Source organism: Lissotriton vulgaris, unplaced genomic scaffold (assembly GCF_964263255.1).
Source record: "Lissotriton vulgaris unplaced genomic scaffold, aLisVul1.2 SCAFFOLD_2257, whole genome shotgun sequence".
Taxonomy (NCBI): Eukaryota; Metazoa; Chordata; class Amphibia; order Caudata; family Salamandridae; genus Lissotriton; species Lissotriton vulgaris.
Window position 1 is genome coordinate 170646 of NW_028255757.1, and position 27010 is coordinate 197655.

The window sequence follows — 27010 nt, forward strand, 5'->3', positions numbered from 1 at the left end:
CAAACACATGCCAATTCTCTGAATGGCACGTTACGCTTCGAGTGATACAAAAAAGACATAAAGAATTAACCATTCTATTAAAATTAAAACACAGTCTTCGTACAGAGTTTTACAACTATTCCAGGAAGACATCTGGTGTGCTTGCACTAGAAATTCATCATCCTGTGTCCCTTTATATAACTACATCAGTAACGCAAGACAGAACTTTTTCATCTACTCTTTGAAAGGCATGACACACCTTGATAAAAAAGAGATGTTTTAAACGAAATCTACAGATCATCTAAAATTAAAAATACATAATACAATAGAAAATTACTACTATATTATGTCTTTTTAATTTTAGATGATTTATTATCTGGATATTATGTATTGTTTGCATAAATGAGATTTTATCTGTTTTGTTTTACCTTTCCTACATACTAAAGCTAGTACAGAACATATAATAAAATATACTGTACTTTTTACACATTTGTTTTCTGTTTTTTGCTGAGCCCTCCACAGAGCATTGTTGGTACCATCTATAATTGACTAGGAAATATATTTTCTCAGACTTCAGTTTTAACCTCAACGACCCTCTTTATTATCACAACACCTGCCCATGTTGCCACTACAAAAAGGGAGCCCCATTACGAGTACGTGCATGCTCTCTACCCCCTCCTACAACAAACGATAAACAAATAAACACCATAATCCCAGCCGCACTTACCAACGCACGATCCCTAAGTAAACACAAAGACGAAATTGCAGAATTCATCATCTCCAACAAACTTGACCTACTGTTTGTAACTGAAACCTGGACCAACTCCTCGTCAGAACCTGACCTCCTGGTAGCCACCCCAGAGGGTTATAACATTCTCAGCGGGACAGAAAGTTAAAAACAGGGGGAGGAAGTGCCATTATTTACCGAAGCCAACTAAAAACATCCATCAGCCCAGTCCCACTATCTACCTGCGAGGCACTGCAATTTTCCGTAGCCATAGGTCCGTCCCAACGCTTCAAAGGTGTTCTCCCATACCGACCACCGGGCAGCAAAACACAATTCCTAACCAGCTTCACTGAAATGATGGAGTCCCTGGCCACTGACAACTCCACCACCATCCTAGGTGACTTCAATTTTCCTTTAGAAAATCTTGCAAACAACGATACAAAAAACCTCCTATTTGATCTAGAATCCCTCGGTCTGACTCAACTGGTTGTGGGTAGTACTCACGAAGCGGGGCATACTCTAGATGGTCTATTCACCAACGACAAAAATATAAACATTACAAAGGTCCTCCCTCTAGGATGGTCAGATCACCACGCGGTAATGTTCACAATTGTATCTGACTCACTCTCTCACCCCGGCTACAACACTCGCCCCTCACAAACCTTTAGATAATGGAAAAACCTGGACAACCAGCAACTCAGAGAACTGTTGCCCTCTCTGATGACAGATCTCTCACACAACCCCAATATAGCTGCCGAAGAGTATTCTAAATGGCTCACCACAGCCATGAATAAACAAGTCCCCACTAAATCCACTTCTAAAAATCGGAGTGCCCCCTCAGCACCCTGGTTTAACGAAGACCTCAGGCAGCAGAAACAATTATGCAGAAACAAAGAAAGGCACAGGAGAAAGACTTACTCCAGTGAAGAAAAGGAAATATAAAAAAAAGAACTCACTCACTACAAATCCCTAATTCTGCATGCAAAAAGCAGCTATTTCTCCTCCCAAATTGAGCAAGCCAAAAACTCCAATAAGCAACTCTACCAGGTTGTATCTAAATTGTCACACCTACCCCCTCAATCGATCTCCCCAACCTTCCCAAGCTTTTTGCAGTAACCTAGCTACTTTCTTTTTTGATAAAGTAAATAACATATACAAAAACTTTTCCGACAAAATTAACAAAGATTCCCCTGCCATTCCTACTACGAAGACCCACCCAACTTGTTTGCAGTTTCACAATACTAACGCCTCCCTTGTTGCCAATGCCATGAATGCCATCAAATCAGGCTCAGCCAAGGACCCTTGTCCACCGGCCATCCCCTCCCAATTTCTGACATCATAGCACCTCAACTTACCAACATCTTCAATGCCATGTTCAATACCAGGATTTACCCTGCAATCTGGAAAGACACCCTCCTCAAACCCCTGTTAAAAAAAAAACATCTTGACGCGGACAACACCAACAACTACCGTCCCATAGCTAGTTTGCTATTTCCAACAAAAATTGCAGAAAAATTGATGAATAACCAAATCTCTCAATATATTGAAGATCATTCCCTCCTTGATGACACCCAGTTTGGTTTTTGGAAACATCATATCACCGAAGCCGCCCTCATCAAAGCCATTGATGAGATAAGAACTGCCCTTGACCAAGGAGGGGCGGCTGTGTTCATCCTGTTGGACCTTACTGCGGCCTTTGACACGGTCGATCATAACATCTTGATCGACCGGGTTAACGCTATAGGCATTCAAGCTAAAGCAAAAGATCTCCTGGCATCCTTTTTGGCTCACCGCACCCAGACGGTCCAGCTGGGAATCTTCCAATCCACACAAATGATGCTACCCTGCGATGTCCCTCAATGCTCATCCCTCAGCCCTACCCTATTTAATATCTACGTAACAGACTTGGCCAAGGTCATTAGGGATGGGGGTGAGCCTAACATCCTACGCAGATGACACCCAACTGGTCCTCCCCATCAAGGATAATGGAGATAAAATTGCTGCGAATTTCCATCATGGCATGCTAGCTATCAGCAATTGGATGACCGCAAACTGTCTAAAACTAAACTCCATAATACCATGACATTTGGCAAGCTCACCCCCACCTGTCCTGACTCCTGGTGGCCCTCCGACTTAGGCCCCCCTCCCCTCCCAGTCACTGAAGTAAAAAACCTGGGAGTACTCATTGACGACAAACTGACTTTCTCCGCCCATGTTAATTCTATTGGTTCTTTAACATAAGGTCTCTGTTACCAGATACCTGAGAGCCTTGCTAGTCATTATAAAACCATACACAACACTCAATGGGGTTGGTCTGGAAAGTCATACTAGATAGAAAAGTAGAAATTGCTCTTTTTCTAGGTGTCCCCTCACTCACCAGGGTTGCCCCATGGTGACATGCTTCATCATTGGGGCCATCCCAGTCCTCTACGGGCTGGGGCGTGCTGCGACTTGTGAATTACGTAGGAGCACTTACAAATGACTATGTGTGGTGCAGATGTGATAGTGGAGTGGACTAAGTGGTGTATTTAAAAAATACCTGCCCAGTAGGTTTACAATAGACGTTATTCTTGCCTCTAGGTGGTAATATTAAAAATGGGGTGGAAAGATAGGGGTCCCTAAACGTAATGTGTTAAGGTGTCGTGGGACCTAACCGGACCGGAGGGACACGAGTAGGTGCCTAAAAGAGGGAGGTATTCTTGAAGCAAATTTGCTGGGATACTGAACCCCTCCGAGTCCATGGGGCACAGTCAGGTCCCACGACATGAACCACGTGTTTGGATTAAATACGTAGGTATTACTGCATGCACTAATTATAGATTGCAGCAACTAATTAATTAAAAAGAACTCATCACAGAGCTAAGGAGTGGCGAACACAGGGCTGGTCCCTGTGTAGTCCCGAAGAAGTGCTTGGGGTATGCACGAAACATGTTGACGATAGGAGTTGATAGGTACACCTTAACACATTACGTTTAGGGACCCCTATCTTTCCACCCCATTTTTGATATTACCACCTAGAGGCAAGAATAAAGTCTATTGTAAACCTACTGGGCAGGTATTTTTTAAATACACCACTTAGTCCACTCCACTATCACATCTGCACACACATAGTCATTTGTAAGTGCTCCTACGTAATTCGCAAGTCGCAGCACGCCCCAGCCCGTAGAGGACTGGGATGGCCCCAATGATGAAGCATGTCACCATGGGGCAACCCTGGTGAGTGAGGGGACACCTAGAAAAAGAGCAATTTCTCCTTTTCTATCTAGTATGACTTTCCAGGCCAACCCCATTGAGTGTTATGTATGGTTTTATAATGACTAGCAAGGCTCTCAGGTATCTGGTAACAGAGACCTTATGTTAAATATAGTTTTTGGAGGGTGAGCCTTAGCTTTTTTCCTCCCTCTGACCCCTCTGTTTAGTATAAATTCTATCGGTTCCTCATCCTTCTATAAACTCAAAACCATAAAAAAGATACTCCCTTTTCTTCCCCCCAACTCTGGCAAAACCCTGGTCACCGCTTTTGTGATGTCTTCTGTAGACTATTGTAATGGTCTTCTTGTCAACGCCCAACACAATGTTATCAATAAGCTACAGTCCATACAAAATGCAGCGGCCAGAATGCTCTCAGGCACCACAAAATTCCAACCCATTGCCCAAATTATCAAAGGCTACCACTGGCTAGCAGTGAAAAATAGGATAAAATTCAAAGCCCTCTGCATTGCCTATAAAGCCTCACATAAACAGGGCCCTCGATTTCTTTTGAATCCTCTGGCGTTTCATGTCCCCAAACGATCGTTACGATCTATGAATGCATCTCTCATGACGGTGCCGCGAACTAGAACGGTATCATGGGGCGATCGAAGATTCACTGTATCAACAGCCAAACTCTGGAACTCCCTAGATCCCGCCATCAGGTCATCTCCTACCTTGACCACTTTCAGGAAAAAATAAAGACCTGGTTGTTCAAGCAATAGTCTCCCTCTCCCTCATCTCCTCACTCTGCTTCGTCCATAGCGCCGAGACGCCCTAGGGCATTTGTTTGTGCTCTACAAATATAATAAATAAATAAATAAACACTGTAAACTATGATCATCAATGCTTCACTTCGGCAAGGTGCTATTCTGGAGTGCCTAAAATTGGGTCAAGTTGCTTTGATTCTAAAGAAACTAACTGCGGATACCACGGACCTGCATAACCTTCGCCCAGTCTCTAATATCCCTACCTTGGCAAAGCTCCTGGAGAAATGTGTGCTAGCCCAACTCTAACCACATTGACCATTTCCAACTCCTGGACCAATGCCAATCTGGTTTCCTCCCAGGCCATAGTAAAGAGTTTGCACTGAGGTACATTGTTGACAATGCGCTAAGAATGTTGGACCATAATGAGTGGTGCCTATTGATCCTTCTTGACCTTTCATCAGTTTTTGATACTGTCAAACACAATAACCTAGTTGACCTCCTGGAACACAGGATGGTGCTGTCTGGGCCTGTACTAAACTGGCTCTCTTCGTTCCTACAGAACAGATCCCAAAGCTTCTAAGTGAACCAATCTCTGTCCCATCGGGCTCCTGTCCCCTCCCGGGCATTCCCCAAGGCTCAGCACTATCTCCCACACTCTTTAACTTGTTCATGGAGCCTCTGACTGAAATTCTGAAAGCATCCAGTGTTAACTCTCATTTATATGCAGACGATACCCAACTATACTTAAAGATTTTCTCCCACAAGGACATTAAGTCCCTCAACTCAGTCCTGCTGGATACACAAAGTTGGCTGATACATAACCACCTGATGCTAAATGCTCCAAAAACAGAATTCCTCCCAATCTCACACCAGAAACAATCTCCGGTCTTGGAACGATGGCTGACTCAGCTTATGGCTCTTAACTGTTGACCTCACCTCGTTGATTCGGCATCCGCCCTGGGTAGTATATTAGACAAAAGTCTGAACATGCTGTTGAAAATTAGTTCGTATTGATAAACATTGTCTGCGCCATCTTGCCTTTTTCCCAATGCCACACTTTTGTCATACACGGCACATTGTAGATGCCTTGGTCAGACCCACTCTCTGCACGCCGCCGATCCTCAGCACGGCTCCCCACCCTCGCAAGCATCTCCCCCACGCACTGGTCCCCCGCTCTCTCCCTCTCTCATGCATGGGCCATAAAAAACCCCTCCATCTGCGCTGCTCTTCCCTGAGAATCACACCCCTTGCCTGTTCGACACCTCCCCTTCTTCCTATTCACTGTTGCACCCTCTGACACCCCTCGTCCTCCGTGTCCTATTGTCCAGGCCGGTCCCAGGCTATCACCTCGCCCTGAGGATGCAGTTTATGGCCCCAACTGTAAAGAATCGCTCCTCTTCAAAGGAGTTACAGTAGATCAAAGCTCCCACCCCATGAGATCCGCCACACCACACGCATTCCGGGAATCGACGGAATGCCCTGCTGTTTCTGTCGCCTGATGACGATCCAGTATTATGATTGGGGAGGGGATTCTCACTGTAAGGGTGTGTGGGAACGGGTCCGAAGCGGAAGATTCCGGGGATGCCTTTCATACTTCAAAGTACCTTTATTGTAATAAAGAATGTCTTCCTGCCATAAATGCGTGTATAAGAGGCCAGGCCTCAGAGATGCAGTTAGAGCACCTCGAGAAGATTCCCTGTTGGTCTGATCTGATGTGTTCTCCTCCGGAGAGAATAAACCTTTGTCTCCTGCCTTCCGGTCTCCAGCGCCAGCCTCTTCATTGATTCGTATTCTTTGTGGGATTAGAGGCGACATCGCCGGGCAATACATAAGGTTATTTCGTTCGTCGATTGCCTTCCTGCTTTACAATTGGCGTCCCAAGCGTGGGGCCCATCAGCGACACGTGGATCCAGTGGGAGAGGTCCTGACGACAGAGTGAACGACTGCAACGATCGGGAGAGCTCCTGTCCGATAGACCCTCGTCTGACAGCCGATCATCCGAACTTCACTGATTCCGAACTGACCTCTCTCGAGTGATCTACGGTCCTGACTGGGAACCATCAGGAGTGCAGCGGCAATATAGGAGATTGGAGGACGATCGGGCGCTGGACGCGTAAGACAAGAAACAGCCCATGTGGTCCGGGTAAGGTCGTGTAAAAACGACAAATTGCGAACAATGTTGGTTCTTTGAGACATTCGCTGCTTACAAACGAGGAAGAGTACAAATACTCTATCTTCCTTTGTGGACAGTGAAGAGTGGGTAACGCGGACTTTTGTCCCCCTTTGTAATCTGTCGTGCCTATCTTTTCTCCCCACTGTTTGTTTGATTGATTGATTGTCAGGGTAGCTCCCTTTTCTTTGATTGTCAGAATAGCTCCTTTTTGAGGCATTCCCTGTCTGCAAACGGTGAGGGATAGAAATAGTCTCTCTCCCTTTGCAGATACCGAAGGATAGGTAACGCGGACCTTTGTCCCCTTTTTGTAATCTGTCGTGCCTATCTTCTCCCCACTGATTGCTTATTTGGATCTAGTTCTCTTGAAGCATTCACTGTTTGCAAACATTGTAGAATAGCAATATACTGTCCAGTCTTTACAGATAGTGAAGGATAGGTAGTGCGGATCTTTGTCCCCCTTTGTAATCTGTCATGCCTATCTTCTCCCCACTGAGTGGTAGCTGGTTCAGCCCGGACCGCTTGTTAGAGGTGGATCATCCAGTCCCACTGGAAGGCACCCCTAACAAGGACATGTTCACGAAACATGGATTAGTCGCTATAGCATATAGCAAATTATGGCTCAGGTATACGAAGAAGGAACCCCAGAGTCAGTGGCCACTGATAGGATCCTTTGAAGAAAGCAAACTAGATGCACTAGATGAAGTCCTAAAAACTCGTAGAACGACACCGACCATGCTAGACAGCGTTGGCCTGTGGCGCAAAGAAGCAGTACAGCGAAAAAAGAAAGAGGAAGCTAGGATAGACAAGGAGCTACGTAAAGCAGTCCACCTAGCCGCAAAGAAACTAGAGGAAGAAATAAAGGAGAGAGAGGAAGCTAAGCGGAAACGAGAAACCGAAACATCGAGTCAGTGTCCTGTTGGAACACCCTCTGCGCTCTACCCTGAATTACCCTCGAAACAGCGAGCCAACGATGATCTCTTATTAGGTCCTCCTATCATCTACATGCCCCCTCCATATGCCCCTTCCCAACCTTCAGCGCAACACTCACTGCCCCCCAAGCACAGGCGAGAGTAGCACCAGGGCCTCGGCCCCTATGACCTCTGCACCGGCCGAACCCCTTGTACCAGATACAAAACAAGCAGCAATGTTAGATGACCATGAGGCCTGAAAGACAGATCTCACGAGAACGAACAGGTTGAGCAAAGATGAGCAAGCAGGTATTGACAAGGTAGTCAGGACACTAGCAGAACGAAAGGAGAGTGAGGAACACATCATGGATATATTCAACTCATATACGGGAAGCCACAGACGACACTTTGTCGTATGATTGTGTTATCATGTCCTAAATGCTTATAAGGACCGATATCGAGATAGAGGTCCCGAGAATCTAACGACTCTGTATAGAAAGGTTGATATCGGGGATGAGGGTGAGTGTGACGTGGCAGACCTCCTTGCGCTTACACTTAAGGTTTTCCGCCACCTTGCTGAATCAGAGGTGGAAGCTAAACCCACGACACCTGTAGCGACCGAACCACGAATAGAACAACCTAGCACCATGATGCCGATAAGAGAGGCTGCCCCCTACTGGGTTCCCCCACGAGGTCAGGGAACACACGATGATGTTAACCACGCAGATGCTAGAGGGAGGGTAGTGTACAACTGGGTCTACCAACCATGGGATCGGCAGGATATTCTGACGTTCTGAAAATCTCTGCCTGATTTACGGAAAAACCCCACTGCCCTCTACACTGAACTAGGTACAGCCTTAGGTTCCACTATCATGACCCTAGCAGACATCGATTTGTTCTTCGGGTTATGTCTGCCAGCTGATGTGTGGAAGCAGATCCGCAAGGTCGACCACCTTGAGCTGTTCGGACATACCTGAAGACAACTCGATGAGATCGATAAGCAACGGGGAGCCGGACAGAAAGCTGTAACGGCTATTCTTGAACTCCCGGACAAGATGGTCCAGAAACTCAAGAGCTTGATTCCCGAGAAGAAAATAGACTGGTCAATAGTGACGGCTTGTAGACAGAAACCACAAGAAGACGCTTCGGAATACTTTTCTAGGTTCGAAACAGTGTTCTCCGACTACAGCCGCCAAGATATGACCACTGCAACCGGACACCACTTGTTCGTCCAGAACTTTGTGAAGGGTCTGGTGCAAGAGGTTTCTCAAAAGCTGCAGGCGAGTGAAAGCAGCTGGGCAGCCTCTAAACCCGCGGCTATCCTCCAGATGGCCCAATACTATGAACATCAGAAGAATGAGAACGACAGGGCATCCGAAAGTAAAAAGAAGGAGTTGAAAGAGAGGGTCATGATAGGTCACCTGCAAGGGGTGACGATAGGTAGGGAACCCTCCAAAGGAAACTACCAGTCGACAGCCACTAAGAATATACCCTCCAGGGAACGAACGTCCGTACCCTATGCAGGCCGAAGGGACTTAGATGAAAACCAATGCGCGTTTTGTAAGGGATACGGCCACTGGAAGTCGCAGTGCCCGGTCCTCCATGAAACGAACAAGAACCGAGAGGCTAGGGACGGGACAAACGGACAAAAGAACAGGGACCAGGGGCGGGGACACACCAACGACGCTAACTATGACAGATCGAGCCGACCTAACACATTTGACCGCCCACGACAGAACCAGTATCAGCAGTCCGATTGCGAAAACGCCCACGACTTCGCATAGGATAGCCAGGGACAAGGGAAGGATCCAGTCGAGCTGTGTGTTGACCAGCAAGGTCCTTATGTCACTGCTAAGGTCCTGGGTACGAAGTCCCCATTTCTGTTGGACACTGGAGCAACACGTAGTGCGTTATCCAAACGACTGATTCCAAGGGCACCCTTGTCTGGCTCACACGTGACATCAATAGGCTTTGATGGAATGCCCTCTACTAATCCCTTATCTGCACCGATTCCCTTTGACTTAGAGAACAACGTCACGGACATGACCTTCTTGCTATCCTCCAACACCCCCGACGCCATTATGGGTTTTGACCTCCTGAAGCACTTTCGAGCCACCATTCGATGCTACCCAGATGGAGTACGGGTCATACTGTACGATAACCAGAATCTGTTCAGGCCTTGCCCCACCCGAAACATGTTTTCCATCACTGACGCTGGCTTGTCTCTACTCGACACTTTACCCTCGTACCTCTGGGCCAAGACCGACTCAGATGTAGGACGCATGATGATAGACCCTGTACACATCACAGTGCGACCTGACACTACGCTCCCAAAACTCCCACAATATCGGATATCGTCCGAGTTTGAGAAGGCACTGGTAGAAATCATCCAATCCTTAGTCGATGCAGGAGTGGTAGAGGAAGTAGTCAGCAACGTCTGCAATAGCCCCATCCTACCCATTGTTAAGAAACAAGGTGAGGGAGATGAGAAGGCTTATCGCTTCATCATTGACCTCCGAGAGGTGAACAAAGTAGTTGTACCTCAGTACCCAGTAGTCTCCGACATCACCACCATCTTGACCCTGATCCCCTCCACCGCCACTGTCTTCACCATCATAGATCTCAAAAATGCTTTCTTTTCCATCCCCATCCACCCAGACAGCCGATACCTCTTCGGCTTCACCCTAAAGGCCCGTTCATATAGATTCTGTAGAGCACCCCAGGGCTACACTGAGAGCCCCAGCATCTACAGCCAGGCTCTCAAGAGACAGCTTTGATGCAGTCCAGCTCCCGGACGGAGTGGCGTTAATCCAGTATGTCGACGACATTCTCCTGGCTGCCGATACAACTCCACTTGCCATCACAGCCACCATCCAACTCCTGCACTTCTTCGCGGAGAACGGTCACAAGGTCTCCAAGAAGAAGCTGCAGTTCTGCCAAATCCAGGTGACATACTTAGGCCACCTCCTGTTCAAAGACGGGGGGAAGCTCACACCCGATCGGATCCGGGCCATCCTAGAGACCCCTGTTCCCAAAACTCAGAAACAAGTCCGCTCCTTAGTAGGCCTCACGTCCTTCTGTCGACAGTGGTTGCCGAACTTTAGTCTCATAATCAAACCTCTGCTCTCTCTGTTAGCGAAATATGTCCCCTTCCCACTCCCTTGGATCCCTGAATGCCAATCCTCCTTCCAAGAACTACGAGATGCCCTTTGCTCGGCCCCGGTCCTAGGAACCCCCGACTATACCAAGCCCTTCTCCCTCTTCACCCACGAAAGGGAGAGGTGCGCTCTGTCTGTCTTGACACAACCCATAGGTTCCAAACAACGCCCTTGTGCCTATTTTTCTGCCACTCTTGACCCCGTAGCCAGAGCTCTGCCCGCCTGCCTTCGAGCGGTAGCTGCCGCTGCCATCTCTATCTGACAAAGTGAGGGGATCGTACTTTCGAATTCCCTCACTGTGCTGGTCTCCCATGCTGTCGACACCCTCCTGAACCAGACCAAGACTCAGCACCTGACTAGCGCACGACTGACTGGTTACGAATTGACTCTCTTGCACCCCACATCACACTGAAACGATGTACCACTTTGAACCCTGCCACTCTGTTGCCCCTCCCTGATGACGACCCCAATGTGTCCCCTATGCATGACTGTGTGACCCTCACGGACGAACAAACTAGAAGTAGAGCTGACTTCTGTGACACTGCTATCCCAGACGCTGATGGAGAGCTATGGGTAGATGGCTCGTGCATCAAGCTCCCCGACGGCACGACCTCGGCTGCCTATGCAGTCACCACAGCCCGGACGGTAGTTGAGACGGCCCGCATCACCCAACGGTCTGCGCAAGCAGCAGAACTGATTGCCCTCACACGAGCATGCATTCTAGCAGCAGGCACAGTTGCAAACATTTACACTGACAGCCAGTATGCCTTCGGGGTGGTTCATCATTTTGGACTCTTATGGAAAGAAAGGGGATTCCTGACTTCACATGGCACACCCATCCTTCACGGAGATCTAGTCTCTGCCCAAACCGAAGCAGTCCTCCTCCCCAAGCGGTTAGCGGTGATCAAATGCCAGGCGCACAAGAAAGTAACAGATCTCATTGGACAAGGGAACGCACTAGCTGACACCACAGCTCGGACCACAGCCGAGAATAGGACGAACACACACATGTACGTGACTAGGTCACAGACGGAGAAATGGAAGGACGCTAGAGAACACATTAGGGACATACAGATGGCCTGCTCCCCCCAAGAACTGGCTGAATGGGCACGGGTGGGACTGAAAGATGATGAAGGCTGCTGGCTGACAAAGGACATGAATAAATGGTTGCTACCCAATTCCTACTTGATCCCCATACTGACTATGGCACACTCCCCAGCACACGTAGGATCTGCCCCCATGATTGAACTCATCTCCCGAGTCTGGCACAACGACAAGATTCCCGACTCTGCTAGACGCCTATATCAGCAATGCTTAATCTGCTTGCAACACAACCCAGGGAAAGGAACTGTTGTCCAACGGGGTGGGTTCGGGGTCCCCGACCATCCCTTTGAAGTCCTACAAATGGACTACATTCAGCTAGAACATTGCCTGGGTTTGAAGTACGTCCTTGTTGTCGTGTGCGCCTTCAGCAAATGGGTGGAGGCCTATCCCACACGCGACAACACTGCCATGACTACTGCCAAAGTCCTGTTAAAAGAGTTTTTCCCCCGATATGGCCTTTGTCGGATTTTATGGAGTGACAACGGCCCCCACTTCATAGCTGAAGTTATCCAACTTATCCGAAAAGGGTTGGGTGTAAAACAGAAATTTCATGCAGTCTTTCACCCCCAATCTGCAGGCCTGGTCGAGCGACACAATGCCACACTCAAGCTAAAAATCTCCAAGATTGTTGCCTCCACCGGTCTGAAGTGGCCTGATGCCCTCCCATTAGCATTGCTATCAATGCGCTCCACCCCCACTAAGCACCACTTGACCCCCTACGAAGTAGTATTCCGGCGGCCAATGAACATTTGGGCCGCGCCTAGGCCAACCTCGATTCATGACGTCCCAGACGTCCTAATGTCTGACTATCTGTACACCCTCACTAAAACCTTAACTGTCATTCATCAGCAGGTGCTGAAAGCCATCCCAGACGCTTTCAGGGGCCCAGGACACGACATTCGCCCAGGGGATCACGTCTTGATCCGCAACTTCCAGCGTGCCAGCTTGGAACCTCGGTGGACGGGCCCTTGGCAAGTCCTAATCACTACACGGACGGCTCTTCGAGTGGAAGGCAAGCGTCATTGGGTGCATGCGCACCATTGTAAACGCGTCCCATCAACCCTGATGACGGGAGAAGACATCGCAGCTCAAGAAGAGCTCCTGACAAAAGACAAACCATCATTGAGCTGTTATACCGACACAGAAGCACTCGAACTGGCAAAGTTTCCCGATCCCACCGTGCCGTCCAGAGAAGGGTACAACCTACGTAAAAAGGGAGGAGCTTCGGCAAAGCAGACCACTGACTAGGTTAAATCTCAGAGCGGTAGCCTAACACACTCAAGGTTGCCCGAAGAGAAGTCAGAGGAAGTCGGTGGTTCTGCCCGCTACCGAGCACTCTGAAGATGATGGAAGCAGCCGGATATCCGAAGATGACCTACCGAAACCCAAAAACCGACAAGCTGCACAGCTCAAGGACTATAGCCATTTTCATTACCCTTCTCTTTTGCCTCCTCCTCATGACAACCTTCTGGATCACAGAAAAAAGCACACCCGCTCACGAGACATTGCTCCCCACTGAACTGCCGGCAACTACCAAGGAACACTTCCTGATTGCCCTTTCACCACAGCTCCGATAAAGGCGCAGGGAGTTCTGGAATAACTCCTTTGTACAGCTGCTGCATCAACACAACCTTGCTGCTAATGCCACTAACTGCTGGATCTGCGGGCTGCTGCCTCATGCAACCGGACACTCCATCCCATTTATTCCTTCGCCTTTCTCCATCCACGGCTCCTGTCTTGCCTGGCTGATCCTTCTGCTAGAAAGCTTTAAAGACAATGCCACTTCAGAAAGAACTGTTTCGCATTTCTACCACGGGGTATGGCTGAATAAGACTGGGCGAACCGCTACTCCTTTTTGCCCTATGACCTCTGGTGCCTCCATTCACACGGACATCCCTGCCAAAGAGCGAGTGGAAATGCAGGTGTTCCATAACCCAGCCAGACCCACTTTCTCCTACCTCCGGAAACGAACAGCCGCCACCCTGACTGTAGCCCTGTCTGTCGTCAACGTCTCGGGACTTGTATGCATCGAGGGCCTGGGAACGCAACTGGTGGGCACCAGCGCCTGCGCCATCACCAGAACACTGGATTCATCTGACCCTCCCTCCTTTGTTACTTCTCCAAATATGTACTTTGTTTGCGGCACCAAAGCATACACCTGGCTCCCCAAAGGTGGGAGGGGCACATGCTACATTGCCTTCATTCTTCCACCTACGTATGTGGCCCCGGCAAGCCACCACCGGCAAAAGCGTGCAAGGGACATTGATCAGGCCGACTCTACAGGGGCACAGTTCTTGGATGCCGTGAAGGGACTTGTGCCATTCTGGGGTCCGATGGCGAACAGCCGTGCCATCCGACATTTGACCCAGGCTGTTGAAAGCACCATGAACATCACAGCTGACATCTTGACCAATAACACCGCAGAGGTTCAGGCAGTCCGCCTGGTGGCTCTACAGAACCGCCTCATTCTAGACGTGGTTCTGGCAGACCGAGGAGGAGCATGCCGCATCATTGGGTCCAGCTGTTGCACCTACGTGCCAGACAATTCACCTTCTGTTTACAAGGCCATCGAACACCTCCATAGACTGTCCTCTGAAGTACACCAAGAACAAGAAGGGTGGTCGCTTGGGAGCTGGTTCTGGGACTCACTGAAAGCCTGGGGGTGGAGGTTGTTCACATTCATTCTAATTCCGATTGTGGTGCTATGCGGGTGTTGTTTGGGTATCCAATGTTTACCTCCTCTGTGTTCATTATTCTCAAATTGCGTTTGCCCAAAGACTTTGGACTTACAGACTGAACACATGAAAGCTTTGTACAATCCAGAAATACGTGGCATTATGGGGATCGACCCGAATTAACAAGTTGGCGAGAAAAGTTAAAAGGGAGGACTGTGGAAAATTAGTTCGTATTGATAAACATTGTCTGCGCCATCTTGCCTTTTTCCCAATGCCACACTTTTGTCATACACGGCAGCCATTTTAGATGCCTTGGTCAGACCCACTCTCTGCACGCCGCCGATCCTCAGCACGGCTCCCCACCCTCGCAAGCATCTCCCCCACGCACTAGTCGCCCCCGCTCTCTCCCTCTCTCATGCATGGGCCATAAAAAAAACCTCCATCTGCGCGGCTCTTCCCTGAGAATCACACCCCTTGCCTGTTCGACACCTCCCTTTCTTCCTATTCACTGTCGCACCCTCTGACACCCCTCTTCCTTTATGTCCTATTGTCCAGGCCGGTCCCAGGCTATCACCTCGCCCTGAGGATGCAGTTTATGGCCCCAACTGTAAAGAATCGCTCCTCTTCAAAGGAGTTACAGTAAATCAAGGCTCCCACCCCATGAGATCCGTCACACCACACGCATTCCGGGAATCGACGCAATGCCCTGCTGTTTCTGTCGCCTGATGACGATCCTGTATTATGATTGGGGAGGGGATTCTCACTGTAAGGGTGTGTGGAAACAGGTCCGAAGCGGAAGATTCCGGGGATGCCTTTCATACTTCAAAGTACCTTTATTGTAATAAAGAATGTCTTCCTGCCATAAATGCGTGTATAAGAGGCCAGGCCTCAGAGATGCAGTTAGAGCACCTCGAGAAGATTCCCTGTTGGTCTGATCTGATGTGTTCTCCTCCGGAGAGAATAAACCTTTGTCTCCTGCCTTCCAGTCTCCAGCGCCTGCCTCTTCATTGATTCGTATTCTTTGTGGGATTAGAGGCGACATCGCCGGGCAATACATAAGGTTATTTCGTTCGTCGATTGCCTTCCTGCTTTACAATGCAGAAGCACAACAGTTCCCTCACCAAAGGAGCAAACTTCCAACTCAGCATTCTAAGGAAGCTCAAACCCTTTCTCCCTGCTAATGACCTAAATGTTGCAGTGCAAGCATTAGTGATCTCAAAGTTGGTCTATGGTAGCGCAAAGCTTTGCGGCTTGCCCAGAGTGAAGATGGCTCCTCTCAGGGTGGCCCTCAATTTCCCCTGACTTGCTGGCCCTGAATTGGCTTTCATATGAAGCTTTCATATAAAACTTGCATGCACGGCACACAAAGCCATCCACTTCAAGACCCCGCCATACCTTGCTCAGAAACTGGAACTCTCATGTGGTTCAAGAGCCTCCAGACGCTCCAGCACCCTTTTGCTCAAACCACAAAAATTCAAGAAAAAAAAGATCTATAATCGAGCACTCTCAGGTATGGCTCAGAAGATTTGGAACTCCCTTCCCCCCGAAGTCAGGGTGAACCCTTCAACTGTCCTTTTCAAAAAAGAAGTCAAAGGGCTCCTGATGAAGAAATGTCTGCTTCAATCAGGCTTCCCCATCTGAGTCTGGGACATAGAAGTGGATTTGTGGCCCAGCTGCCTGGCTCACGAGAATACAAAAAGCTTGACTCCAGTGGCATGGAAAGCATGGGACCCACGTCTGAGCATGCCTGTCCCACTCTGGGTGGTAAATACAAAAAGAACACTTGATGGACAGAATGCAGAACAATGTCATACATTCACCCCAGTGAAGAGATCTGGGCCTAAATCCATCCTTTTTTTGCTCACCATGCCATTCCAGTTTGGACCCAGCCGGTGCACAGACATAATATCGAGTCCAAAATATCGTTTGGACATAATATCGAGTAAATAATATAGACTGGACAAAATATAGACTGGACAGAATATCGACTACAAAAATATAGTTTTTAAGGTAAGTGAAGTAATATCGACTGTATAAAATATAGATAGCAAAAATATCGATTTTTTAATAATATATAATATTTTATAGTGTATTTTTATGTAATATTATGTGTGAAAAGTGTGTATTTATGTTATAAATAATTTTATTAAATGATTTTTGTTTTTATAATTATTGCGTAATGTAATGCTGTAGCAGGTTGTGGGTTTATAGGGGAATAGGGTGGGAAGTAATTTAATTATAATTAATTAAATATGTAAATTTATTAATTGATATTAATTTGTAATTAATTGTTAATTAATGTATATGTGTTAATTAATTTAATAGTAATTGCAAAATAATTATTAATAATTGATTAATTGGTAAATATGTACATTTTACTAATTTAATGCAGTAGCGGGTTGTGGGATTATAGGGGAATAGGGTGGGAAGTAATTTAATTAATAATAATTAAATTTGTAAATATATTTATTGATAGTAAATAGTAATTAATTGATAATTAATTTATATGTGTTAATTAATTTAATAATAATTGTTAATTATTTTATATTAATTGATTAAGTGGTTATTATGTGATTTTTACTAATTTAATTTCTGTAGCGGGTTGTGAGTTTATAGGGGCTTAGGGTGGAAAGTAATATATTAATAATTAATTAAATAATAAAATAAAATACACGTTATTTATTTGGAAATAATAGTGAAATAATTTTTAATTATTAAAAAATTAATTGTTTATGTTTAATTAATTTGTATTAATAGTTGAATAATTAAAAGAATTATTGTTAATTAGTAAATGTCAATTATTATTTATTCTATTACATAAAATTTTAATTTGCTTTTTAATAATTATTATTAGTTATTTCTTGTTAGATTTTTTATTTATATATGAAAGATTTACTTTCCCTAATGTTGTATTCTCTGGAGTGTGAATTGTAATTTTTACAACTACGCTTTCCAACGCTTTCCTTACTGTTGCATCCAATGGAGTTGGAATAGTAATTTTAACCCCTACGCTATCCAACGCTTTCCCTACTGTTGCACCCACTGGAGTGGGAATAGTAATTTTAACCCCTACGCTATCCAACGCTTTCCCTAATGTTGCACCCACTGGAGTGGGAATAGTAATTTTAACCCCTACGCTATCCAACACTTTCCCTACTGTTGCACTCTTTGGAGTGGGAATAGTAATTTTAACCCCTACGCTATCCAACACTTTCCCTACTGTTGCACCCACTGGAGTGGGAATAGTAATTTTAACCCCTACGCTATCCAACGCTTTCCCTACTTTTGCACCCACTGGAGTGGGAATAGTAATTTTAACCCCTACGCTATCCAACGCTTTCCCTACTGTTGCACCCACTGGAGTGGGAATAGTAATTGTAACCCCTACGCTATCCAACGCTTTACCTACTGTTGCACTCTTTGGAGTGGGAATAGTAATTTTAACCCCTACGCTATCCAACGCTTTCCCTACTGTTGCACCCACTGGAGTGGGAATAGTAATTTTATCCCCTACGCTATCCAACGCTTTCCCTACTTTTGCACCCACTGGAGTGGGAATAGTAATGTTAACCCCTACGCTATCCAACGCTTTCCCTACTGTAGCACCCACTGGAGTGGGAATAGTAATTTTAACCCCTACGCTATCCAACCCTTTCCCTACTGTTGCACCCACTGGAGTGGGAATAGTAATTTTTACCCCTACGCTATCCAGCGCTTTCCCTACTGTTGCACCCACTGGAGTGCGAATAGTAAATTTAACCCCTACGCTATCCAACGCTTTCCCTACTGTTGCACCCACTGGAGTGGGAATAGTAAATTTTACCCCTACGCTATCCAACGCTTTAGCTATTGTAGAATTCACTACAGTTGTTATAATAATGGTTAACTATTTTGTTATGCTACGGTAAAATTATTATATATGTTTATTTAATATAAAAAAAATTATATAAATATATATGTATTATTTTTTTAGATTTATTTTTATTTTAAAATAAATAATTATTAATATAACATTATTTTAATAATTTAAAGTAAGTTTAGACTAAACATATTTATTACTACATTAGTATTAACTTAATTTAGACATTTAAAAAAAAACGATATTTTTTACAGTCTATATTTTAGTAACTCGATATTTTAAAGTCGATATTTTTTTACTTACCTGTTTAAAGATAGCCAGTCGATATTTTGTCCATCGATATTTTGTCAACGATATTTTGTCATCTCGATATTTGTGAGGTCGATATTATTTCAGTGACCTGGACCCAGCCATATGCAAATCAGTCTTGACCCTGCGCCCTATGGGTACAGTCCAGCCCAAACTGCCAGGCCAAGTCCTCCCTGGACTGAAAACAAGCATCTTAGGAACTGTTTCGGGCTTTCAGCCCTTATCATCCAGGATAGCTTCACTCCAGAGGCATGGAGAGCACGGGACTCACGTCTGAGCATACCCGTCTCACTCGGGGTGACAAATGCAAAAACAACAATTGATGGACAGAATGCAGAACAATGTCATACATTCACCCCAGTACAGAGAAGTGAGCCTAAATCCATAGTTTTTTTGCTCACCATGCCATGTCAGACATTATAAGACTGTGCATTATTCGCTTTGTTAATTCTGTGGTGTTTGATTGTATCCCTCTCGTTGCATGAACTGTAAAGCACTCCGATACCCTCGATGGTCATGTTCGCGCTATATAAAATGTTATAAATAAATTCGAATTAAATAGATTAGTGCACTGCAGCTCAAGCGAAGAGACCCTGCATGAGGGAGACCAAGAAGTAAATATTATAAGTCCCTCCATTACCTATTTCAGATTTGCCTAAGTTAGCATGACTAGGTCACAGCCAAATTGAATTGACAGTTATTCCTACATGACAGGGTTAATTGCTGGTAATCCTCTTTTGCATACTTAAGTATTTTCTCCAAACTAGAGGCAATGTGTCTCCCATCCCTCAAAACTTAGTAGCCTATTCATGAAATGTAGGGAACGGTCAGCCTTGATCGTTCCACCCAAGAAGGTGGAGGACTACAGAAAAGTAAAGTGCTTCGTGGTCAAGTGTTGAGGCACTATGGAATCTGAAACATGATGGAGCACTGCCCCTAATATACCATGTAAGTGTTCCCTTGAGCACCTGTGCTCGGAAATCAATTAATAGTACAACATGTACGGATTCATGAAAGTTCTTTGAAGGTTTTTTAACTTTAACAAACAAGGACTTCTTACACAAACTGTGTACGGTGTGAGCCCTGCACCCATTGTCCACAGTTTTTGTCAGAAACATGTAATTATTGTGAAAAAAACACACTCCCAGTAGTAATGCTCAAAATCATTTTTCGCAATTCTTTTTGTACATGTAAGAGCCTCTTCTTCGTCATGTAGCATCTCCACAAAGCCTTAGATGAAACCATGATAACTGTCTAGTGTAAAACTAAGCCAGTGCAGATTCTGCCCTCCTCCTGGTAGGCGCTGTTGGCGAATAGGTCCAAATGGAATTTTTTGCCATTTTAAAACTGCGGCTCGTGTCTGAATGAACTCGATAAACTGTGACTTCTGCAGTCTATAAACGTGTTTTGTGTGATAAATGCGTGATTGTAGTACACTCCATGGTGATAGCGCCATCTGTAACCTCCATACCAAGCCCAGTATCCTGTGCGCTTTCGTCAATTATACTCTTTGGTGAGTAATAACATGCGTAAGAAGTGCTTTGCCTGTCTTTCCGCTTTTAAAAGACAAGATCTGGCATCACCAGCCATGCGCTTTCAACTTTCCATCTTCACCTAGAAACAATAGCACATTATAGCTTCAGCCTCTCTCTCTGTGGCTTACATTGGCCACAAAACATTCAGTTAACATTTTCGAAGTTTTATATGTCTGAATTCCGTCTTCTATAGGTGACATACATCGCAGTATGCGACGCGGGACTATGAAATCAATTTACAACCAGAGAGAAGTTCAGACGTGACTCACCTACAACCGTCAGGCGCAGCGGATAAATATCATAATTATGTTTAATTCTCGAGCTTCTACTGTGCTCATATCGGAAGTAGTATGTGCCAGTATCCCGTGTGCTGACGTCATCGATCCTGAGGGAGCAGTCCCTTTGATTTACATCTCCCGCCAGTCTGAAGCGGCCTCTGGTTTCCTCACGGATCTCTCTGGTTTCATCGTTTGAAGCCACGGCCGGGCCCTCCCAGTCGTCACCTTGAATGAACCAGTATCCGCGGGGGTCTCTCTGCTGCCTCCCTTCTCTCCTGGATGGTGAACTGGCAGGGAATGAGGACACACAGGCCTTCCTGAACTGTGACGGTCTCGGGCAGGTACAATCGATAGTATTTATGTATATCTTCATCGGCACAGAGGACCCCTGCGGAGACACGAGGAAAGAGAATTTCAGCAAAGATGAATACGGGTTTAAAGTTAAAAGCTACAAAACATAAAGCCATATGGACATTCGTGTATTTTTCAGCTGTCTTGACACAGTGAACGTTGATAAGATGTTCGCAAAAAACAGGGAAACAATTCTCAATTTGTTTTGTGTGTGTCTAAATGTAGCACAAACTAAGGCCCTCATGTATGGGGTTTTGGCGAGGGGAGCTGCACTGCCATACTCCAAAGTGAAAGGGCAAAAGTGCACCATATTTAAGCAATACAGTACGTTCCTGCGCTTTCTCCCTGTGCTGGTGCCGTTTCGGCTGCCTAGCTCCAATGCAGGCACCCTTGCACCATGGTGCAATGCACAGTAGCAGCTGGTAATGTCTATCATCAGTGGGCCTGGTACCCAATTCAAACACAGATAGCGAAGTGAGCTGTATTTGCTCTATGGCGTTTGTGGGTCCTCCCACAAGAACATTTTGTAAAATTCAGCCACACTGTCTGCACCTAAAGGACATGTTTTCCTTTAGAAGCACCATGGTCTTTCAAGATAGGTGGGGAGCACATCCCAGCCATCAATGAATCAAGGAGTACTGTAAACGCAGGGCAGAACAAAAATACTTTGTTGTGTTGCATGATGGCTTTGAAAGAGAAGGTGCCTAAGGCCCTTGAGGTTCTGTGGAATGCAGGCTGGCTGGATTTTCTGGCTGTGGGGGCCCTGCAGCAGGCAGGTGGTCCCAGGGAGGAGCAGCAGAAGAGGTTGTCAGAGTGTGTTGTGGCAGAGACCGTCATGGCTTCTTCCTCACCGGCCCACAAATACCATTGCAATGGGGTGAGTGGTATAGTGGATTCGGGCAGCATGGTGGGCCAGCTGTCATGGGCCGCGATGACAACAGGTAGCCTGAGGTGCTCAGCTTGCGAGATATCTCTGGAACCACTAAAACAGTTGTGTGGCCTTGGGCCTTTGTGAGGGGGTTTGGCTGTTGTGCAGTTGCTGCAGCAGCTGTGAACACTGCTGCAACCCATTTGACACAAGGGTGTACGTAGCGTCGAGTTGTGCATCCAAAGAAGAAGCTCTTGCCATTTTTGAGGCTTCCAGACCCTGCAGGACACAGGAAATTTTGGTGCCACAGGGTGCATCAAGCCCAGCTGACAGGGTGTGGCCTGAGAGTGAGGTGGCCCCTTTCGGCCACATGGGGACTCTAATTCACAAGGTTGTGGTAGACAGGGCTATGGATCCCCAGAACCTGTCGATAGATTTATCAAGGAGGAGGAGGGGGCTCACAGACGAGGGGACAGATCTGGGAGTGAGTAGCAGGTGATCGGTGGACACGTGGTTAGGCAGGAGGGTGGAGGGGTTTCAGAGGCTCATGACAGGATCAGGGTCGAGCACACCTATAGTTTCCCCCATTAGTGATGCCATGAATTACAGGCAGTTTGTTGTAGTTATGGAGCAGAGAGCGCACAAGGGTTTTTTGGCCATCTGTTGGAAAGTGCGCCTTTTCACATGGTTATCCCACTTTTTGCCCGGCACATGATACACTTTTGACTGGGTGTTCCCAATGTCACTGTCAATCAGGTTCCCACCGCCTGTGTTCTTTACCAAAGCTGTACCTTTGTACCCACAATTGGCACATCTATGGCCACAGGTAAGCCCCCTGTAAAAGGTACCATGGGTACCAAGGTCCTTGTGACCATGGAAGGCCACTAAGGCCCCGTACCATAACACCCAAACACTGCCATTGCAGGCTGTGTGTTTTGCTGCTGAGAAAAGTGAAGAGTCAACATGGCACACATCTCTGTGTGCCATGTCAGCAGCCCACTGCCTAAGGCCTAGGTTAGTCACTCCTTTTGCAGGGTGCTCTAGCCCTAATGTGAGCATACAGTGGCATGAGCCCTGAACCCATACAGTGTCTAAATCCATTCTTAGACATTGCAAATGTTGTTAATACATAAAGAATCTATGGTCTGGTAGTTGGTCATTACGAACTCCAAAGCTCCATAATGGCTTTACTAAAACCTGGGAAGTTTGGTACCAAACATCTCAGCACAATAAACCCACACTGATGCCAGTGTGAAATGTAATGTAAAATACACACAGAGGGCATCTTAGAATAGCCCCCTGAAAAGCAGCCAGCCCTGGTGTGGTTCCTGATTGGCTGCCCGCCATGTTTCTGGGCCTCCATTCTTGGGGCCAGAAACAAAGCCGATCCTGGGCAGAAGTGACATGCCTTCTCCTCTAGGATGGGCTGGGTCCACTTAAGAGGACACTTCAAAGGCCTGCCACCTTTGTTCGTTGCCCCTGCCTTTTGCTGCCCCCAGCAACTGGCTACCACTGGTTCTGATCCTCACTTTGGGGAGAGAATCCATGGGAAATCTGACCTAGGAGGAGAAATGTGCCCACTTTTGCTAACTCAACTTCAGGTGGGGGAGGTGAAATGAAGCACACATTTCAGTCCCCTCCATCTTGAAGATGAGGAGATCCAATCAATTAGGAAGAGGCTCATGCCCCCTCCCCCTAGAGGGTGGTATAATAGGGGGTGTAGAAAAAAAATCAAGACAAAAACTCTCTGCCTGCTAGATGAAATTAAAGTGCTAATCGTCACTGATGTATATACACACGTGCATGAATCTGGCCTTCCACAATACAGAACACAAGTTTATTGGACACAATTTTTTTAAAATGTATTCAATATATTACAAAAAATACAAATGTTTAAGAATTGATATAAAATAAACCATAGATGACCCAAGCGCAACCAATACAACACACACACTATCGTTCATACAGACCAGTGCATACCCACACATGCACATATGTCCTCGAAAATGAGGGTTCAAACGTTCTATATACAAATATGTACAGCGCACCTCAAAAAACCCCTTTGATCTTCACAGTTGAAAACACTGCAGAATCCACAAAGGTCATGTATAAGGAGAGATTGTCAAAACACGGTTATTTCATAACTCAAGACCAATAGTTAATACTATTCTTACTCAAAATTAATTTCTCATTGACATTGTTGTATGTATTGGGGGAAAAAAATCACAGGTGAACATAGAATATCCAGTGCCGACACGCGGTTCCGTGGGTGACCTCGATATGGGTCTCGCTTCTTCAGGGTGCAATATTGAAGAAAAAACAAAGATGGGAGAGCCTAGGAGGCCCAAATAAGAACACAGTATTGATACAACATTAACTGTTGTATGCCACGGGTGGCATAACACAACGGAAGGAAGCACAGATTCATGAACAGAGAAGGATAATAAATTCTGAAACAATGTGGAGAACATGCACAATCTGGAGAACAGAAACCGTGAAATGCGAGCCTCCAAATGGGCTGAACTATATAAAGAAGAAAATACACCTGTGAAGACACCAGTGCCCAGGGTGAAAGAGAAAAATCATAACACACCTAAACCATCTGAAAAATCAGTGATTTGACCAAAACAATAAAATAAGATGTATCAAATATTAAATCTACAAAAAGGGGAAGGTAGGGCAATGGGGGTAAGGGGTAAGTGGTAAGGGGGAGCGGGCGGGACCGGCCATCCATAAGATCTACCTGGGTTCGAATTGGAGGAAAAACACGTCCACTAATCGGTTGGCATATCCGGGGTCACAGCCAGAGCCTAAGAGAAACCATGAAAGAGATTAGCTGAGATCAAGATTGCAGGGATCCGCATATCAAGGTTCCTGGAAGAAGAAAAGTATGGCACTGGGCCTTACCTGACCTGAGGGACCAACAATGGCCCAGGGTCCATTATACTGGATGTTTATGTTCAGAGGAGAAGCTCCTAGACCCAAGAGTAATCCTGGGTCACGGCCAGGGACTCTCCACGGACTGGAAGAGAAAAAGGGTAATCCGGATGTGCAGATAAGTGTTCAAGTGGGGCCTGGGATACAGAGAGAAAAGAAACACACTCAATAAATGTCTAATGAGACACAGAAAAACAAATAGCTACGAAGGGAGAGCCCAAACTTGCTGTAGGTGGAAATAAAGCGCCTCCAGGTGTTAGTTAATCCAAACACTGGGGATCAATGCATGTCAGATACGGTATGATGGCCAACTAAGCATAAGGTATCTAAAGAGAGTAATGGAGCACTAGAAGAGATCAAAATGCCGGGCAGAGAACGCAAACCCGGTGAATAATCAGGCAGAGGGAGTGGGTCGACATCACCCAAACCCGGGAGGTGAGGATGAGGAAGGTTCACTGGGGAGTGGACGGCTTAGCTGATCAACAAATAGATGCAGAGTTGCCCAGTACCCCACTATTGCCTCCGAATGGTACAGAGATCCATAGAATCAATTAAAATGTTCTCTGGTGGTGGATAGCCCACCAGGTGAAGACGCAGAGTTTAAATGGGTCTCGCGCTAAGCTGACAACGTATGTAATGATGATAAAGAGCCAAGAGACAACTCAGAGCTGCTCCCTAAATCTCGGAGCTGAAAAAAGAGCCAGTGAAAAGGCCCAAAAATGGCGCCATCTTGGAATGTAAAAAGAGACACCTAGGCGCAGCGTATAACAGGGGATAAGAGGATTAAAAACAAAAGTGGATTAAAAACAAAAGGATAAAGGGCCCGATGTAGGTAAATCCCATTTACCGATTTTGAAATACCGAATCCTACCGATTCGGTATTTCAAAATCGGTAAATGGTATGTAGGTCCCAACATCTGGATTCGTTACCGAATCCTTAACAATTCTTTAATTACCGATTCGGTAAATACCGAATCGGTAATGCCCATTCATTCCTATGGGCTTTGAAGCCCATAGGAATGATTAGGCATTACCGATTCGGTATTTACCGAATCGGTAATTAAAGAATTCACAAGGGTGCAGGGGGTGTCACTTTGACACCCTCTGGCACCCCCAAAACAGGCACAGGTGCCATGTGGCAAGCATACCTGCCCTAAGGGCAGGTCTGCCTGTCACATGACATAGGTGTGCATGCACACATGTGTATGCACACCGGAATCAGTATTTTACCATGGATTTGTATTCCATGGTAAAATACCGATTCTGTAAGCCATGTGCAGAAGGTACATTGCCTACCTACATTGCATTTTCGGTAATTTTACCGAATCGGTAAATTTTACCGAATCGGTAATTATTTTACCGATTCGGTACATATTACCGAATCGGTAAATTTACCGATTCGGTAATGATACCGATTCGGTAAAATTACCGAAAATGTGCCCCTACATCTCAATAGCCCTTTACCGATCGGAAACGGCCGAAAATCGGTATTTTCGGCCGATTCGGATCCGTAAAGGGCTACCTACATCGGGCCCATAAAGGCCACCCTAAAAGCCAGTCGTAGTGAAACAAGTGGTCATAATAGTAAAGGGTTGGCCAGGGTAAAAAGTGGAGACAGGCATACAAAACCTCATGGGACAGACAGTCCAGCCTGCCACTAATCGTATCCACAATATGAAGTGAGCAGGATTGCGGGGATAGGGTGGAGAGGACTCAGACATGAATATAGTGGGGAATAGTCAAGTGGACCAAAGCTATTCTAAAATAGCATTCTCCCAGGGAATGAGTTTGTTAAGACCTTTTTCTCTGGTAATAAGAGTAAAGATCCAGTTCAATTCCTTAATAAGGGGTGTACACACTCTAAGGAAGAGACCCATTGGTCCTGACCGGCACACCCCTGTAATGCCCCCAAATTTAGTTTTTTTGGTGTGACGCTGCACCCTGCATCCTCAGATTCAAGGAATAAAGAAGAAAGACCACAGAGCCGTGCTGACCCGGGAAGAAGAGGACACCCACTGCTTTGGCTCCAGACCTACCAACTTGCCTACAGCAAAGAAACAGTGTGTCAGCAGCCCCTTAGAGGCCAGAGGACCTTACAGACTTTATCTCCCATAATCACCGGATTTGCTCAAGCAAAGACTCACCCACAGAATGTGGATGCAGGTGGCTCTGCGATGCGATTCTGGAACT

General features: G+C 46.2%; 1 pseudogene across 1 annotated transcript in view; it reads right to left on the minus strand.

The window, feature by feature from the left end:
- Positions 1-27010, minus strand: part of LOC147659012 (sialic acid-binding Ig-like lectin 13) — a 197138-nt pseudogene that overhangs the window by 164753 nt on the left and 5375 nt on the right. The window contains exon 2 of the transcript XR_015307337.1: positions 20656-21052. The product of XR_015307337.1 is annotated as a sialic acid-binding Ig-like lectin 13 (transcript). The remainder of the gene's footprint in view (positions 1-20655; positions 21053-27010) is intronic.